This window comes from Epinephelus lanceolatus, chromosome 7 (genome assembly GCF_041903045.1).
Source record: "Epinephelus lanceolatus isolate andai-2023 chromosome 7, ASM4190304v1, whole genome shotgun sequence".
Lineage (NCBI taxonomy): Eukaryota > Metazoa > Chordata > Actinopteri > Perciformes > Serranidae > Epinephelus > Epinephelus lanceolatus.
In genome coordinates this window covers 32555379-32571452 of record NC_135740.1, presented here as the reverse complement: position 1 = coordinate 32571452, position 16074 = coordinate 32555379, and the positions used below count along the sequence as shown (strand labels likewise).

At 40.6% G+C, this 16074-nt stretch overlaps 1 protein-coding gene across 2 annotated transcripts in view; it reads left to right on the top strand.

The window, feature by feature from the left end:
- LOC117261038 (ATP-binding cassette sub-family C member 5) overlaps positions 1-16074 on the top strand; it is a 57224-nt gene that overhangs the window by 1546 nt on the left and 39604 nt on the right. The window contains exon 1 of one of the 2 annotated variants that reach the window (XM_033633236.2): positions 12816-13178. The exons of the other annotated variant lie outside the window; for it this stretch is intronic. The gene's annotated coding sequence lies outside the window, so the exon portion shown is untranslated. Of the gene's footprint in view, positions 1-12815; positions 13179-16074 lie in introns of those variants that run through there. 2 annotated transcript variants of the gene reach the window in all.

Genomic DNA, 16074 nt, shown 5'->3' with positions numbered 1-16074 from the left:
TAAAATCGGCTCCACATTGATAAACTACACATTAGAATGCTCTCACATGTATTTGTTAATGATAAAAACAAACAGTACTGTAAGAATATAAGCTGTCAGCATGATGAGTGCTTTATTTTGCAAATATATGACTTGCGTACTTTTCGAGGTTTTTCAAGAATATGAGTACCTACTGTAACAGGAAGTTTGCGTTTTATGTCATGTACTTGGGGAGAAATCCAACTGAAGGACTGAATCATGTAAACCAGGTTTTTCTGATTATCAGATTATTGAAGTGCACGTAAACACGTCAAATCGGATTATTACCATTACCTGATTATTCCCAGTTATCTGATTATTGTGCGCATGTAACCGTGCTCACTGTCATTATCAGAATGTTAGCATACTGCATTGAGCCGAAGTGCTGCCTTTTTTGTGTCCTTGTTCCTAGCACAACACTTAAATACAGGAAACATAAAATCATTTACTATTTTCTAAAACCAGACAACACAGGAAGTCCATATTTTATTGTCCATTTCCTGAGCAAAAGTGTTCTCATGAACTTAACCACTTCAACACAAGGCACATCCTGTAGTAAACTTTGATATGTTGAAGGTACTCAAGATTATTTTAGGGCTGGGTGTGTGTATTTTCTTTCTGACACTTTGTTGGGAAAAAATAAATTATTAATGCAACTTTGCAAAGCAATGTAAATGAGTATTCAGGTTTAAATCGTCTTTTGATGCAACCTAAATTATTCTGTGGCCTGCGGGTATCTCCATAGCACTTGCCTATAAATCACCTTATTACCAACATCATTTACCAGTTGGTACTGCCCATGCTAATCATCATTCAAAATGATTGCTAATAATCCTTAATTTATTAGCAATAATTCCCAGGAAATTGCAGGAGGCTTTCTAACAGCAGTTACCCTGGATGAACCGTAGAGTTGACTGTGTCAGTGTCACTGAAAGTGCATCAGTCTCCAGTTAATGTCTTTTGATTCCGTGCTGCACAGCTTGATCAAGATCCCAAGGATAGATTCTGGAAAAATCAACAGTGACAGCCCCGGAGCTTTCTCTCAATGCATGACTGACCCCTTATTAAAGCTGATTGATTGTCAACTTGTGAGCTCTGCTCCCCAAGTTACTGTCAGGGATTTTATAGTTGCTCCAAAGAAGCATCAGTATCTCAAACAGGAAGTACGAAGACACTGTAACAAACTGTGTGCATTGCTCATATGCTTTCATGAGGCATATCTGAGTAGAGGGGAGCAATGTTTTTTCAGAGTAGGTGTGATGACATGCAAACTTCGGTAACTTTAAAATTAACTTTGAAAGGATATTCAGTGATTGACAGAAAATGAATCACCAGTCATTTTAATAACTAGTTAATGTCTCGAGCTTCTTAAATGAGAATATTTGATGTTTCGTGTTCTTAGCCTTCTGTGACAGAACAGTTATTATATTTTGTGTTGAACTGTTAGTCGGACAAAACAAGCAATTTGAATATGTCAACTTGGAGTCATTATTCAATTCTTGACTATTTTTTGACATTTAATAGACAAAGCAATTAATTGAAAAAATAATAAGTAGTTGCAGCCCTAATTATAAGTCAATGTCACTGTACTTTATTATAGCCTTCAGTTTACTTTTTGGGGCTTGAAACATGACAAAGATTCTCCAGTGAAGTGACAACAGTTATACTTTCCTTCAAAATGTGTTCATGTGTCAGGGTTGTTTATCGAATTGACTCAACTACGGTTTGCATGTACAAAAAAGAGAAGAAAAAAGATCTCGTGGGCAAACTGAGTTGTCTATATGGATGACATATATTAATGCAGTAAAACCCTGTTTCAGACATCCACCCAAGTGCCCCCCATCACATTGATTACAACAGCGGAGTTACACATTCAGATACACGAACTCCTGCATGATTAATGCAAGTGTCTCCATGTGAGAAACCTGCTTTTTGTCAGTTTTCTTGCAGACCCAGAGCCTGCAACATGTGCACCACTCTTCTCAGTTGCATTATGTAAATAACAAGAAACCTGCATTCTGATAAATGCCAAGTAATTACAATGTGCAGTGCTACTGACTGATTTATGAATATTAATGGCATTTGACAACTCTCCACAAAGAAACAAACAAGCTGTGCTCTGTATTTATCTGCTGGAACATTTAAGGTGTCATCAAGGGAGAAGGAATTTGCAAAAACAGTCTGAAATACTGTTAACAAACAGCTATTGGCAATGTACCTACCTTGCATATGTTTTGCTGTTTGGCACTGTTTTTTCACCCTCCTGTGGATAACTAGAAACGCAGGCAATGTCATGTCATGTGGAGATATTTTCAGTGGTAAATGTAGAGCTTTATTTTGTCTTTCAGGGACAGAGCAGGACCCTGTTACAGGCTGAACATTTTGCACCTATATTCAACAATCACTGTCATACAAGAGGCAGAGAAAGCAATTTATTTCGGACAGTACCCTCAATAGGCCATAAATAGTGGAAATGTCTACCCTACAGCGGAGTTCGCAGCACGGTGAGGGACCGTATGAAGATATTGTGTGAGGACTGTGTGAAGTTGAACGTCGAAAAATTCCAAATGTAGCGGTGAAAGGACCGTGTCGCTTACTGGAGACCACACTGTATAAATTTCAGGTGTCAGGAGCTTTAGACTGAGAAATCATTTCCACCTTAGAGCCACTGGGAAAAAAAACTGCGCACAGATAGCTCTTTATGAGAACATGTCCACAGCAGTGTAAACTTCCAACACAAAATGTCACACAAAATATATGCTAGAATCTGATACAGCATAATACACCTACAATGACCTAAATGCAGCAGGGAGTAAAAAGAAACCTTATATTACCTGCCCCCTTTCTCAACACTAGTAACATTAATGATCTACCACATGTGGTCCGCAATTGCTTTCAAAGAGCAACTCACAGGTTGAATGTCATACTAAATTTATTCTTAAAGGTCTAGTGTGTAGGATTTAGTGGCATCTAGTGGCGAGGTTACAGATGCAAGTGCCTTAAACCTATCCTGTGTGCCAAGCATTCAGGAGAACTACAGTGGCTGAGATGTACTCAATTGGCCATATCTAGAGCAGTGTTTGATTAGTCCATTTTGGGCTACTGTAGAAACAACATGGCAGACTCTGTGGGAGAGGACACACTCTGTATATAAACGGCTCATTCCAAGGTAACGAGAACATGATCCACTCATCATCACCATTATCAAGACCCTCGCTGACTTCAGTAGGCTCTGCACAGTTGTGTTGGCTTCCCCCAGTGTGTACTCCTGGTTCCAGACGCCCTGCTTGTCAGACATCACCTTCTACCTGCTCCCTTACGGTACCGTTGCACACATGTGAACTGTTATCCATTTGTGTGCATTCGGCAGATGCCACTGACTCACCTGTTCTCTGCTTCGGTGTACCACACCAGGCACTTTGGACTGAACCTGTGTATTGGAAGGTTCCGAGCCAACAAATTGACGCTCAGACTGCTCACTCTGTGTTTGTCAAGTGGCTTTATTAAGACTTTTAGAAGCTGTCCTACCTGTCGTGCTGCATCTGGGCTCTAACCTCACCCATTACAAGTTATGAATATTATATTCCATTTTTCCCCCTAAATCCTACACACTGGACCTTTAAAGCAATTTCAGGGAACTTTCATTCTGTGTTGTGTTTGGTGGCCACTGTGGACAAAAGTGGTAGTGTTTCCCAGAATGAAGATTGCTTTCCCCCCCACGAGCCCCACCCGTGGATGTTAAAAGAAAACTGGATACAGTTGGCACATGAAGCCAAAAACAGTGTTTAAAATACCTGGATTCCAGTTTGGGCTCCGCTAACTTGAATGGGGATGAAATGATTTAATCTCGCAGCTCATCAGGACTTTACAAATGTTATCAGATGGAATGGATTCAACCATTTTGTGGTGCTCAAAACATACATGAAATATATGAAATAGCAATATGACATACCTGACTTGGAGAAAGAGGGTCCATTCAGGGTCGATTTTGAACCATTTAGAATCCCAATATTCTCTCCATCTTTGGACAACTGACTAAGGTTGATTTATGTTTTTGCCCGCGCCTTATGACTGTCCATGTTAGCTTCTTTTACTGTTTGCTGATCCTGCCCCAGTATCAAACATAACCACAAAATCTTTTTTTTTTTTAAAGATATTTTTTGGGCATTTTTAGCCTTTATTTGAAAGGACAGACAAGCGTGAAGGGGGGAGAGAGAGAGGGAGTGTCGAACCTGGGCTGCTGCGGCAACAGCCTTGTACACGGGGCGCCTGCTTTACCACTAAGCCACCGACGCCCCACATAACCACAAAATCTAATGTCAAAAATAAAAGTCTCTGAAGATGATTCTCCTCTCCTATTAATCCCATCACAACCAGCTGGTGTTTTGTTCCTGCTTTTCTTTAGTCAGAATCTCATTTTCACTTAGGCGTCCCAAGATAATTTGACTGCAGTATTTTCACTTCCTCTATTCTCACATTTACATACATCATGTGCTTCAGCAGACTTCACAAGAAATGGATCCAACATCAACAAAAGTGCTGGAGTTATTCTTAATCACAGTATTAAGAATTTTCCATGCAGCCTTAATGTTATTTTTATTTTCCTTCCACTTTTTATTGAGATATTTATTCTTAGCTTGTCTCATTATGACTGTCATCTTATTTTTATATGTCTTGTTTTTCATTTCAGTCTACTTACTTCTATATTTCATTAAGATACCTGTATTTTTTTTTCTAACAGGCTTTTTGCAACTCTTTTGTTATCACACACCATTAGAGACAATTCTTGTCAGACAGTGATGTGTTTATTCACCTCTTCTTCATATGCTCTGTCTCCAATCATTTTTTACCTTTTTTATTGCCTCATCTGTTCTTAACCAAACAACTTCAGGTCTTTTTACTTCCTCATAGTTTGGCAGTGATCACTTGTGTCATTTATTAGCACTCGCCACCACATTTCCTATGATACCGGTAGAGAAGAAGAAGTTTTGTGACCGTACTGTGCTCCAGACTCAACTATAGCTTGGCAGTTATCATAAATGTCCCAGGAGGTTGATAGCGAAGTCTAGATCTGGAGCATTGATTGCAGAAGTCCAGCAAATTTCCCAGCTCAGTAAAGTGAGACCCCTGTCGATGATTTTCTTCACCATTTCACATTTTGCTGTTTTTCAGTCTGTCAGCGGTGCAGAGAAGGCTGCCAGCGAGATTGCATCACTGTATTAAGTCATAGGAAATACAGATACTGCAAGTAAAGTCGAGGCAGAGTCTATAAACTGTCGAAATGCTCGTTATATTTGCTGACAGCACAGCAACTGTGCAAGAGCGGCTGGATGTAACTTAATTAGCCGTGTGTCTCTCTTATCAAACCTGTTTAAACAAAAACCTATGCATTGTTGTATTGATAAGAGTTTTCTTTGAAAATATATTTAGTTTTATTTAATTAGGCCTAAAGTAGGGACACATCTTCAGCAGGTTTGTGCATGGCAAACAGGTTTTTAACAGTTTGTGACACTTAAAGAGACAGTTCACCCCCAAATCAAAAATACATATTTTTCTTCTTAGCTGTTGTACTATTTATTGATCTGGATTGTTTTGGTGTGAGTTGTGGGGTGATGGGGATATCGGCAGTAGAGATGTCTGCCTTCTCTCCTATATAATGGAACTAGATGGCACTCTGCTTGTGGTGCTCAAAGCACCAGAAAATACACACAAAAAAATCCAACAGCAATGTCTCTTTCCAGAAATAATGACCTGGTCACTCAAGATAATCCACAGACCTTGTTGTGAGCAGTTTCTTTCTACCGAACCACACTCACCAGTTGTATCTCTGTGCAGAAGGAAGCGTGCATCTACGACGAGAGGCTCGTGCTCGGAACTAACTGTTGTATAATGTGCCACACCAGGCACTTTGGAGTGAACCTGTGTCTTGGTTCTGAGCCAACAAATTGACGCTCAGACTGCTCACTCTGTGTTTGTCAAGTGGCTTTATTAAGACTTTTAGAAGCTGTCCTACCTGTCGTGCTGCATCTGGGCTCTAACCTCACCCATGACAAGTTATGAATATTATATTCCATTTTTCCCCCTAAATCCTACACACTGGACCTTTAAAGCAATTTCAGGGAACTTTCATTCTGTGTTGTGTTTGGTGGCCACTGTGGACAAAAGTGGTAGTGTTTCCCAGAATGAAGATTGCTTTCCCCCCCACGAGCCCCACCCATGGATGTTAAAAGAAAACTGGATACAGTTGGCACATGAAGCCAAAAACAGTGTTTAAAATACCTGGATTCCAGTTTAGGGCTCCACTAACTTGAATGGGGATGAAATGATTTAATCTCGCAGCTCATCAGGACTTTACAAATGTTATCCAACCGAATGGATCCAACCATTTTGTGGGGGCTGTGACGTTCAAAAAAATGTATCCACTGATTCACAGACATCTCTAATGGGAAACAGGCCCAATGGCCCAATGGCATCTGACTTGGTGTCATCACCAGGTCAGTGTGACTTGACACGGTGTCCCAGAATGTCAACAACCACCCAAGCACCCAGGGTACCTTGCACTCCGTGTGTTGAGGTGGAAAGTCTATGATCAAAACGTCAATATGTGACGAGGTCGGAGTGAGAATGTGTTGGTGCAATGATTCGTCTGGCAGGTGTAGTTCAGTAGAAAGAAAACAGTTTCTACATGAAACTGCTCACAACAAGGTCTGTGTATTATCTTCAGTAGTCAGGTCATGATTTCTGGAAAGAGACATTGCTGTTGAGTTTTTCAAGCTGAGCGCCATCTAGTTCCATTATACTTGAGGAATGGCAGACATCTCTTCAGCCGATATCTCCAACACTCTACAACTCAAACCAAAACATTGTAGACTGATAAATAGCACCACAGGTAAAGGGAAAAATGTGTATTTTTGATTTTGGGTGGACTGTCCCTTTAATGTAATGCTAAAGGAGTCTGAAAACATTCAGAAATACTGGTGAATTGCAAACATGCCCACACTGGCGTGATATTTAATTATGTTGTCCCCAATAGATGTTGCACATCTTAAAGGAGTGTTATTTGCTATGAAAGTGATGTTAACAGCAGGAAATCTAAATTAAACTACAAGCTGTTGATGTGAATCAGAGTTTCAGCTGCTTTTTCATTATAGTATATACACACGGGGAAATGTAGCTCACCCTCTGCAGAGGTGGGACAGTTTTCATTCCCCGTGTACATACACAGTCTAGACAGATGCTCTGCTGCCACTTAGTGATGGTTCTTCCTGATAAGAGCTATCAGACATGTCCATTTACATCCTGATTGGATGGAATTGAGTCAGTGTGTGTGTGTGTGTGTGTGTGTGTGTGTGTGTGTGTGTGTGTGTGACGTCAGTTCTTTGTTTCAAGAATTCATTCTGGGATCATCTCTCAGCATCACCATCAGTCAACACTTTGGCCTGTAACTTTCTTACGTTAACTTTCCTGAGCTCTGTTTTTTCCTAAGTTTAGTTTGGTAAATCAACCTGACCATCATTTTTATGCATTGTAAAGCCTGTCTTCACTTTTCAACAAAGTGAAATCAATCACCCCAGATAGGAGGCATATTTTGGGGTGATCCAACTGAAAGTAATTTGGCACTTAAGAGGGAGAAATCTGTTCATCACTGTATGAACACTTGCAACAAAACCCTCTAGGGCTACCATCAGGCCAGTGTTGATCAAAGATCCATTTAAAGTTTTTTTTTAGGTACACACTTTGGTTAAATTGAACAATCCGTGCTGCGCCAGTGTTTCTCCAAACTCATAATTTGGCCTGAAATTCTGGACTCTTATGTTCCATGAAACAATCTGTCTGTCTTATGTTTTGTTCAGAATCTAATCAAGTGAATATTTAAGTGAGTTAGTCAAAGTTTGGAAGACGTTTGCAGAGGGGAAGTTACTCCACTCTTCAAAGATTTTTTTGCTGTAAAACAACGACTTGGTGGACAGAATTGACATGTTTCCCTCCCAATTATACTATTTTTATGAGTTTAAAATGTTCAGAACACACACAATGGTCTTGATGTGATATGTAGAGGACAGGACTGACCACAGGCTCAAATCTATAGTTAAACATTAAAGGTTCAGTATGCTTATCTGGAGAGAGATTGTTGATTGTTGAGTCTCATTCCAAGGTCGCTGAATACCAACGACCTTGGGTGGTAGTTGGACTAAACGACCAAACACAAAGCGTCAGTATACACACATTTCCACCACTTTTGGTATAGTACCTTTGGAACCAAGGGTAATCCTTCAGACATGGTACTCTTAAATGTGGGCGGGGTTGTTGTCAATCACTGCTCCGTCCAGCACTCACTGTATTTCCTCCTTTATCAGTCTGTTTATCGTCCACAGAGTGAGGTGGCACACCGACATTTTCAGAACACAATAGAACAGGTTGGAGTGTTTCTCTTGATGGGATATTTAAAGATATTGAGTTTGTGCATTTAGTTCTTCCAAGGCAAGCTCAGGAGTTTAGTGTTGCTGGAGCTGACATTTTTTCTTCAATTGAGGATTGGGATAGATGCAGTTCACATAATCCAGTCAAAATGTATATATATTTTTAAATGCTTATAGATCCACTCGTTACAAAGACATTGAAATTTAAGATGAGCTGATGGATTTGCGTCGTCAACTCATACATTGAGTAACATTACAAGTTAACGTTTCACCTTAAAAGTTGCCTGCAGTTGGCCCAGAGAATTATTTTTTTCTCTGACTCCAGCTTCTGCAAGAGGCAGCAAAACATCCTTTCATTTATAGTTACAGTTCACCAATAAAACTCTCCACGGTATGAACAGTAGTTACATGAGCCTCAAAACCAGCCACAACTCAGCCCTGAGCAGAGTGACCGTCCTCTATTGACCAATCAACACACTGCAGTGTTCACAGCTCCACCTTTTAGTACCAGATCTGTGTGCTAGATACCCCAAAAGGGGGGGACCCAAAATGGGGACGGTACAGAGTGGTTCCATTGGTACCATCCACAACTTTTCACAGAGGAAACCGAAAAAAAAAAGTACCGAACTGAACTGTACCACTCCGTGCTGCTTGATGGAAACAGGGCTTACTTAACAACATGGGAATGAGACTCACCAGTCAATTATCTTTATCCAACATTATGTACTGCACTTTTAAATCCTAAATGTGACAGTCTATATTCTAAATTGGGAGTGACAGGTGGATTGTTGTTTTCATAATATCAGATAATCTCATGTCATATGCTCTTGTATTCTTCTAACCCAGGGGGTAGGCAACCTGTGGCTCTGCAGCCACATGCGGCTCTTTAGCCCCTCTCCAGTGGCTCCCTGTGGCTTTGACATAAAAAAATCATATGGAAATGAATAGCGTTTATTTTTTAAAACATGTCACTGATGTAGGCCTAAAGAAATTCTTGCATTCTCTAACTGTAAAAATGTATAGCCTTTACCTTCATGATAAGACTCACATATGTTTTGCAGCTCCAGACAGATTTCATTCTTAAAATTTTTTGGTCAAAAATGTCTCTTTTGATAGTCAAGGTTGCTGGTCTAACCATTTCATGCAAAATTATATTTCTTTTGTTGTACTTTTTCAAAGGTTTGCCACTACAAGGTCTCCCTTAATACACAGAAATCCAGCGGGTTCCTGTGGTTAGCTGTAATGAGACTAGAAAGGGATCATATGAATTCTCTGCATATTTTGGAGAGAAGGAGACAAAGCACATATGGTATCAGTTAAGAAAGACATTCCATACTAACATTTTTTTAATACAACATATTTTAAGAGGTCTACGGGGCATTACGTCATCCGAAAGATATAAGTTTTTTTCACATTAATTGTGAAGAGAAATAAAAGTAAATGTAAGCAGGTGGAAACTTCTGTCACGGGATCCTGTGGGAAAAACTTCCACCCAAACCTCAGACACAGTGTGGAAGACAAACCGAGAGCTCATTCATTTGTTTGTTCATTGCAGCTGCACATTACATTTTTATCAGGATTTCTATGTTGTTGTTGTTGTGGTGCCGATCCTGAGACTCGTAACATTTATGATAATTGGTCTCGTTGATGAATCACAATGCGAGCATTTGGAAAAGATTATGAGTTTTGTATCACAGTGAGTGAATAGCTAAAACATTCCTGCAGTTCCATCAGGATCATTTCCTGCAGACCATCTAACTGTGACTTAGACTGTAACAAAGACAGGAGCCTATATCTCCACATTCTTCTCTCCAACAATGGGAAACTGCTCAAGGTGTAAACAGGCCTCATTTTACCTGTGTGCAGTGTGTACAAAGCTGGATGCATTTTGCCTGTTGCTAAGTTACAGCTGTATTGTTGTTTTGGATTAGCTTTGTGTCCGTTGCTGTTGTGTTGTGCACGGCTGAGGCTTACAGTATAAATTGCCATTGCTTGACTGCTTTGGCCCATTAGGAGGTCTCAGTGTAGCTGTTATTTGTATAGCAAGCTGAGCTTAAGGTCTTTATCATTTACGTGAGGACATCCTCAAGTCACTGTAGAGTGGGTTTACTATTTATTTGGCGGATTTTTCTTCAGTCTGACTCCTCCGTGTTATTGTCAACAGAGTAAACAAAGCATGGTTAGCATGCTGAAACGCTCCCAGCCAGTGACAGCATTTTTATTAGCGCCAGCAGCACAGCTTGATAATTCCAGGCTATCACAGCATCTGACGCCCCTCTCCATATGCTTCACTGTTTCCTTTTCTTTTTGTTTATGGGCTTAAAAAAGGTTTAAACCCTGTCCTCTGTGGGATAAACTGAACCATTTGGGATTTGATTGATGTGATAAAACTTGGAAGTTGTGATAAATTATTTTCCAAATGTGTTTCATTGGATGTAAACATGAGTGCAGTGAGTAAAAGAGTGACGGAGGTTCCTCAGTCGTATGTGAACAGAGGTACATTTATCAGAATATAACTGAATATACGATATATCCATTAAAGTTACCTGACTTTTAGACCGCTATGTGCATGGATTGGTGCCCTGTTAATTTAACATAAAAGCAACACAAACTTACACATATCTAAATTTCACTATTTGATTTTTACTTTTACTTGACACCGGTGCTGCAGCTGATATTAAGTCTCAATACTGTGGCAACTGAAAATCAAAATATATTCAATTTTTAGTGATGCAAAAGAAAGAAACATACCTCTACACATGTCAGGGTTCCCACGGGTCCTGGAAATACTTGAAAGTTTGTGAATTTGAGGAAAAAATGAAGGCACGAAAATGACACAAATACCCATGGGTCATTGAGAGTGCTTGAATTTATATATTTTGTATTTTGTGCAAGAATAAAAATTCTCTTTCTCTATCGCTCAGCTTACACAATGCAGTGTTTTTCTTTTCTGTGTTAGAGGCGGTAATAGTCTGTCGTCACTGTGACACGGCACAGCTAAGAAGTGTCGACACATTCAATCCTCTGTCTCCTTTAATTCTTCGTGGCACAGATTCAACAAGGTGCTGGAAAAATTCCTCAGAGATTTTGGTCCATATTGACATGATGACATCACACATTTGCTGCAGATTTGTCAGCTGCACATCCATGATGTGAATCTCCCGTTCCACCACATCCCAAAGGTGCTCTATTGGACTGAGATCTGGTGACTGTGGAGGCCATTGGAGTACAGTGAACTCATTGTCATGTTCAAGAAACCAGTTTGAGATGATTTGAGCTTTGTGACATGGTGCGTTATCCTGCTGGAAGTAGCCATCAGAAGATGGGTACACTGTGGTCATAAAGGGACGGACACGGTCAGCAACAATACTCAGGTAGGCTGTGGTGTTTAAACCATGCTCAGTTGGTACTAAGGGGCCCAAAGTGTGCCAAGAAAATCTCCCCCACACCATTACACCACCAGCAGCAGCCTGAACTGTTGATACAAGGCAGGATGGATCCATGCTTTCATGTTGTTTACACCAAATTCTGACCCTACCATCTGAATGTGGCAGCAGAAATTCAGACTCATCAGACCAGGCAACGTTTTTCCAATCTTCTATTGTCCAGTTTTGGTGAGCCTGTGTGAATTGTAGCCTCAGTTTCCTGTTGTTAGCTGACAGGAGTGGCACCTGGTGTGGTCTTCTGCTGCTGTAGCCCATCTGCTTCAAGGTTGGACGTGTTGTTGGTTCAGAGATGGTCTTCTGCAGACCTTGGTTGTAACAAGTGGTTATTTGAGTTACTGTTGCCTTTCTATCATCTTGAACCAGTCTGGCCATTCTCCTCTGACCTCTGGCATCAACAAGGCATTTTCACCCTGAAAACTGGCGCTCACCCTAAACCCTAGAGATGGTTGTGTGTGAAAATCCCAGTAGATCAATGGTTTCTGAAATGCTCAGACCAGCCCGTCTGGCACCAACAACCATGCCGCGTTCAAAGTCACTTAAGTCACCTTTCTTCCCCATTCTGATGCTTGGTTTGACCATGTCTACATGTGTAAATGCTTTGAGTTGCTGCCATGTGATTAGCTGATTGGCTATTTGTGTCAAGGAGCAGTTCAATAGGTGTACCTAATAAAGTGGCCGGTGAGTGTATGTGGTGTATTGACTCATTAAACAAGCTTTCAAAGGATAGAAAAATTCTTCGTCCTCCTTCAAGTGCTTCTCTCTGTCATCCATGCGTGAGTAAAGACACTCTAATTATATATGTACTGTGTCTGAGAGGCTGGCCAATCAGATTGCAGTGCGAGCCGGACTCTGACGTAAACCCGCCCCTCCCCCAGCCTCTAGCGTGCACTTCCTCGTCATAGTTCCCGTTACTACGGTGACCGTTGAGCACCGTCACCGGTTGGCGGAGCTGCTATGACATCAGAGGTGATATCGGGAATTCCTCTCCCTGTAGGGCTCCGTGTGACGGCGGAGCGGAGCCTCTCAGACACCGCTGGGAGGAAGCAGCACGTACGGTATACACGTGAGGCGTCAAGTTTCACGTTTGTACGCTTCCTGCCCGTGTTTTCATCTGAGCCCCGGTCCGCTGCGGGAGGAGATGTGTCTGTGAGGGCTGTGGCAAAACAAGTTCATGAGAGAGAAGTTAGGGAGAGAGACAACATGGTCAGCTGCATCTTCATCTGCATTTCCTGCTCATAAACAGTGTGAGAGCTGTGACTGCTGCTGAGGTGACCCGAGCAAGGCCGACTGCAATGTAAGTGTGTGTGAATGGAAGCTCAGCTGAAGATAATGAGTTACACTGATCGGAAATTAGAGGTGATGTTATTGAAGAAGAATTACCCAAACTATCAGGCAATATATCTCAGCAAGTAGTTTGGAAACTTGGGCAAAAGATGTCCCTTAAAGTTGAGTGTTGGTTTTAAAACCACCTTAAGGACAGAAATGAATTGAGAGTGGGAAATGAAAGTGTCTTATGTTCAGTGACCCTCTCAAAACTGGTCTGTTTGCAGAGACAGCATTGATTATCTTTTATCTTGAATCTGTGATGTAGAAACAAAACAGCCATATGTTGACATTAATTTAAGTTTACCTCCACTGACATGGGTCTTTACTTATTAACTCCATCTGTCCTAAATTCTAGTCTTACTTTTTCATGTGTTTGTCCTGTGTATGCTTTTTTTTCTGTGGATTTTGCGTCCCTCATTTGCCCGATGAAAGTGGCCTGCAGTGTTTAGAAAAATCTAGTTCTTCACATGAAAATGTTTCATCTTAAAGTGAGGTTTTGTGTGGTTATTTGTGCGCCAAATTCTGATCCAAGCAACTATGCACAAGCTGATTTTGAGCGGAAAATGCTGTTTTTATATTCGGATAAAATACTAATTCTGTTGCAAATGCCAACAAGAATCTATGTGATTATGTGTACACTGAAAAAAAGATAATTTAGTGTGATTTTGTTCCTCTTTAAAAGACAAATCTGGTGATACTTAATCAGCAATTGTAAAGACCAAACCCACACCATTGCATGCACACCTGAATTAAGTTGTATGCAGTTTGCTGAATAGGTTTAAACCTGACCAACAAGTTCTTGGCTGCAATGAATGCATACAAGCAGTCTTTATGTAAAGCTCTGAAAAGTTCACAGCCATACGACTAACTTCACATGATACAGGAAACACAAAACACCTTTTCATGCCTCTCTCTCAACCTCAGGCTTGTGTGCCCATCACACTTTCACACACACAGTGACTATTTGTTGTGCATTTCTCAGTAGTCATTGAATCAGTTTCTGTTTGTGCCCCGACTCGACTGTGTGTATTCAATCCCGTCATTGACCACGTTCTCTGGACAGTCAATCTTCACCTCGCACCGACACCCGAGTCTGGCTGACCTTGTCACAGAGCTTTGCCATAGAAGGGATCAGTGACAGTGTACGGACACACTGGCAGCTCAGATGTCTGCTCGCCGAGCTCCTGGGGCTGCTGGCAGGTCGTCTTTAAATAGATAAGCACTTTAGTCGTATGCCAGAGAGGGGCCCTGACCTCTGAGCAAGGTGATTTCTCAAGTCTATCTGCGTCTCAGAGGGTGATTCAGCAAAACACTGCTACTCTCTAATAGCTCTCAGGGTTAAAGGGAGAAGGAACAGGAAGATTACTGCACTTCTTTCTTCCCCTTTTCCCGCGGAGAATTTAGCCAAAATGTCAGCTTGGAAAGAAAGAATCTTGAAGCATCTCAGAAGAGAATAAACTGTAGTCAACTGTAACAGTATATCACAGAATTTTTCAGTTTTCAGTGGTGCTTAAATGATTAATCGATTAGTCGACTGACAAATAATTGATATTCAATGATTCTAATTACAGAACAATCATTGTTCAAGTGAAAACTGATGACTAATTCATTGGTTTGCTTGCCTTATTTAGCAGTGCAATCAGTATCTTTGAGTTTTAAGATAACCTAACTTGTTATAATTTTTTTTGGCGCTACATAAATAAAATTGACTTGACTTGACTTTTGGACTGTTAGTTGAATAAAACAGTTAACCTAAAACATCAAGTTGAACACTTTGGAAATGCTGATTCCAGTTTTCCCAATTTTCTGACAACTGACAGCCCACATTTAAACTAACTAACGAATAGCAAAATGGATGAGCAATAATTATTGAAAGTTAAACTAAGACCAAACTGAAATCCTGCTTGCCGGCCCTAAAACAAAAAGAGAAATGCTGCGTAATGATCTGAGGAATTTAACTCCCTGGAGGGAGACAAGGTGACAAGTCTGGGCAAAATCCTAGATTCAGATCCTCAGAGTCCCATGTTAACATGGTGACAAAAACACAGTTTTTCCAGAAGCATTGCTAAAGTGCGACCATTTCTAAATGAATAAGGTACTGAGAAATTGATTCATGCACTTTCTACTGGCCTCCCAGAAAACACCACTCAGAGACATCAGCTCATTCAGAACTCTGCAGCTCAGCTATTAACCAGAACCGAGAGGAGAGCACATCAGGCCAGTCTGAGCTGCTCTGCACTGACTTCCTGTTCCATATAAAAGTGATTCTACTGTCCTCCTCCGTGTATACAAAGCCCTACATGGGCTGGGGCTGAGCTACATCACTAACCCCCTTGTTAACTACTTGCCTCCAAAAAAACTGCAATCATCTGCTGCTGGTTTAGTGGAGGTTCCCAACAGCAGCTGGAAGAAGATCAGGGATGCACTTACCTATAGATGTCAGGGAAGCTAGCTCGCTAAATATTTTTAAAAGAAAGCTAAAAACATATCTGTTCACCTTAGCCTTTAACTCGCTCTGACTGCCTGACACAGGTCTGAATCTCTTTCTTTTTATGCTTCACGCTGCTGCAACTCTTTTAAAATTATACTTGATTTGATGATTTATAGTTTTAAAACTTTATGATTTTCACTCAGTGCTTATACTGCCCTTATTGTAAAGCTGTTTGTGCTGCATTTCTTGTATGAAAGGTGCTATATAAATAAAGGTTATTATTATTATTCTTAATAGGGTAATCATCAGAATATTATTACTTAACTTAATTTTTTTCCAAGATGTCAGGCACAATTGTGGCATACAACCCAGGTAAATAGAAAAGAAATATAGATGAAACAAAAGGGTGTAAGGAAAAAGGGTTACAAATATT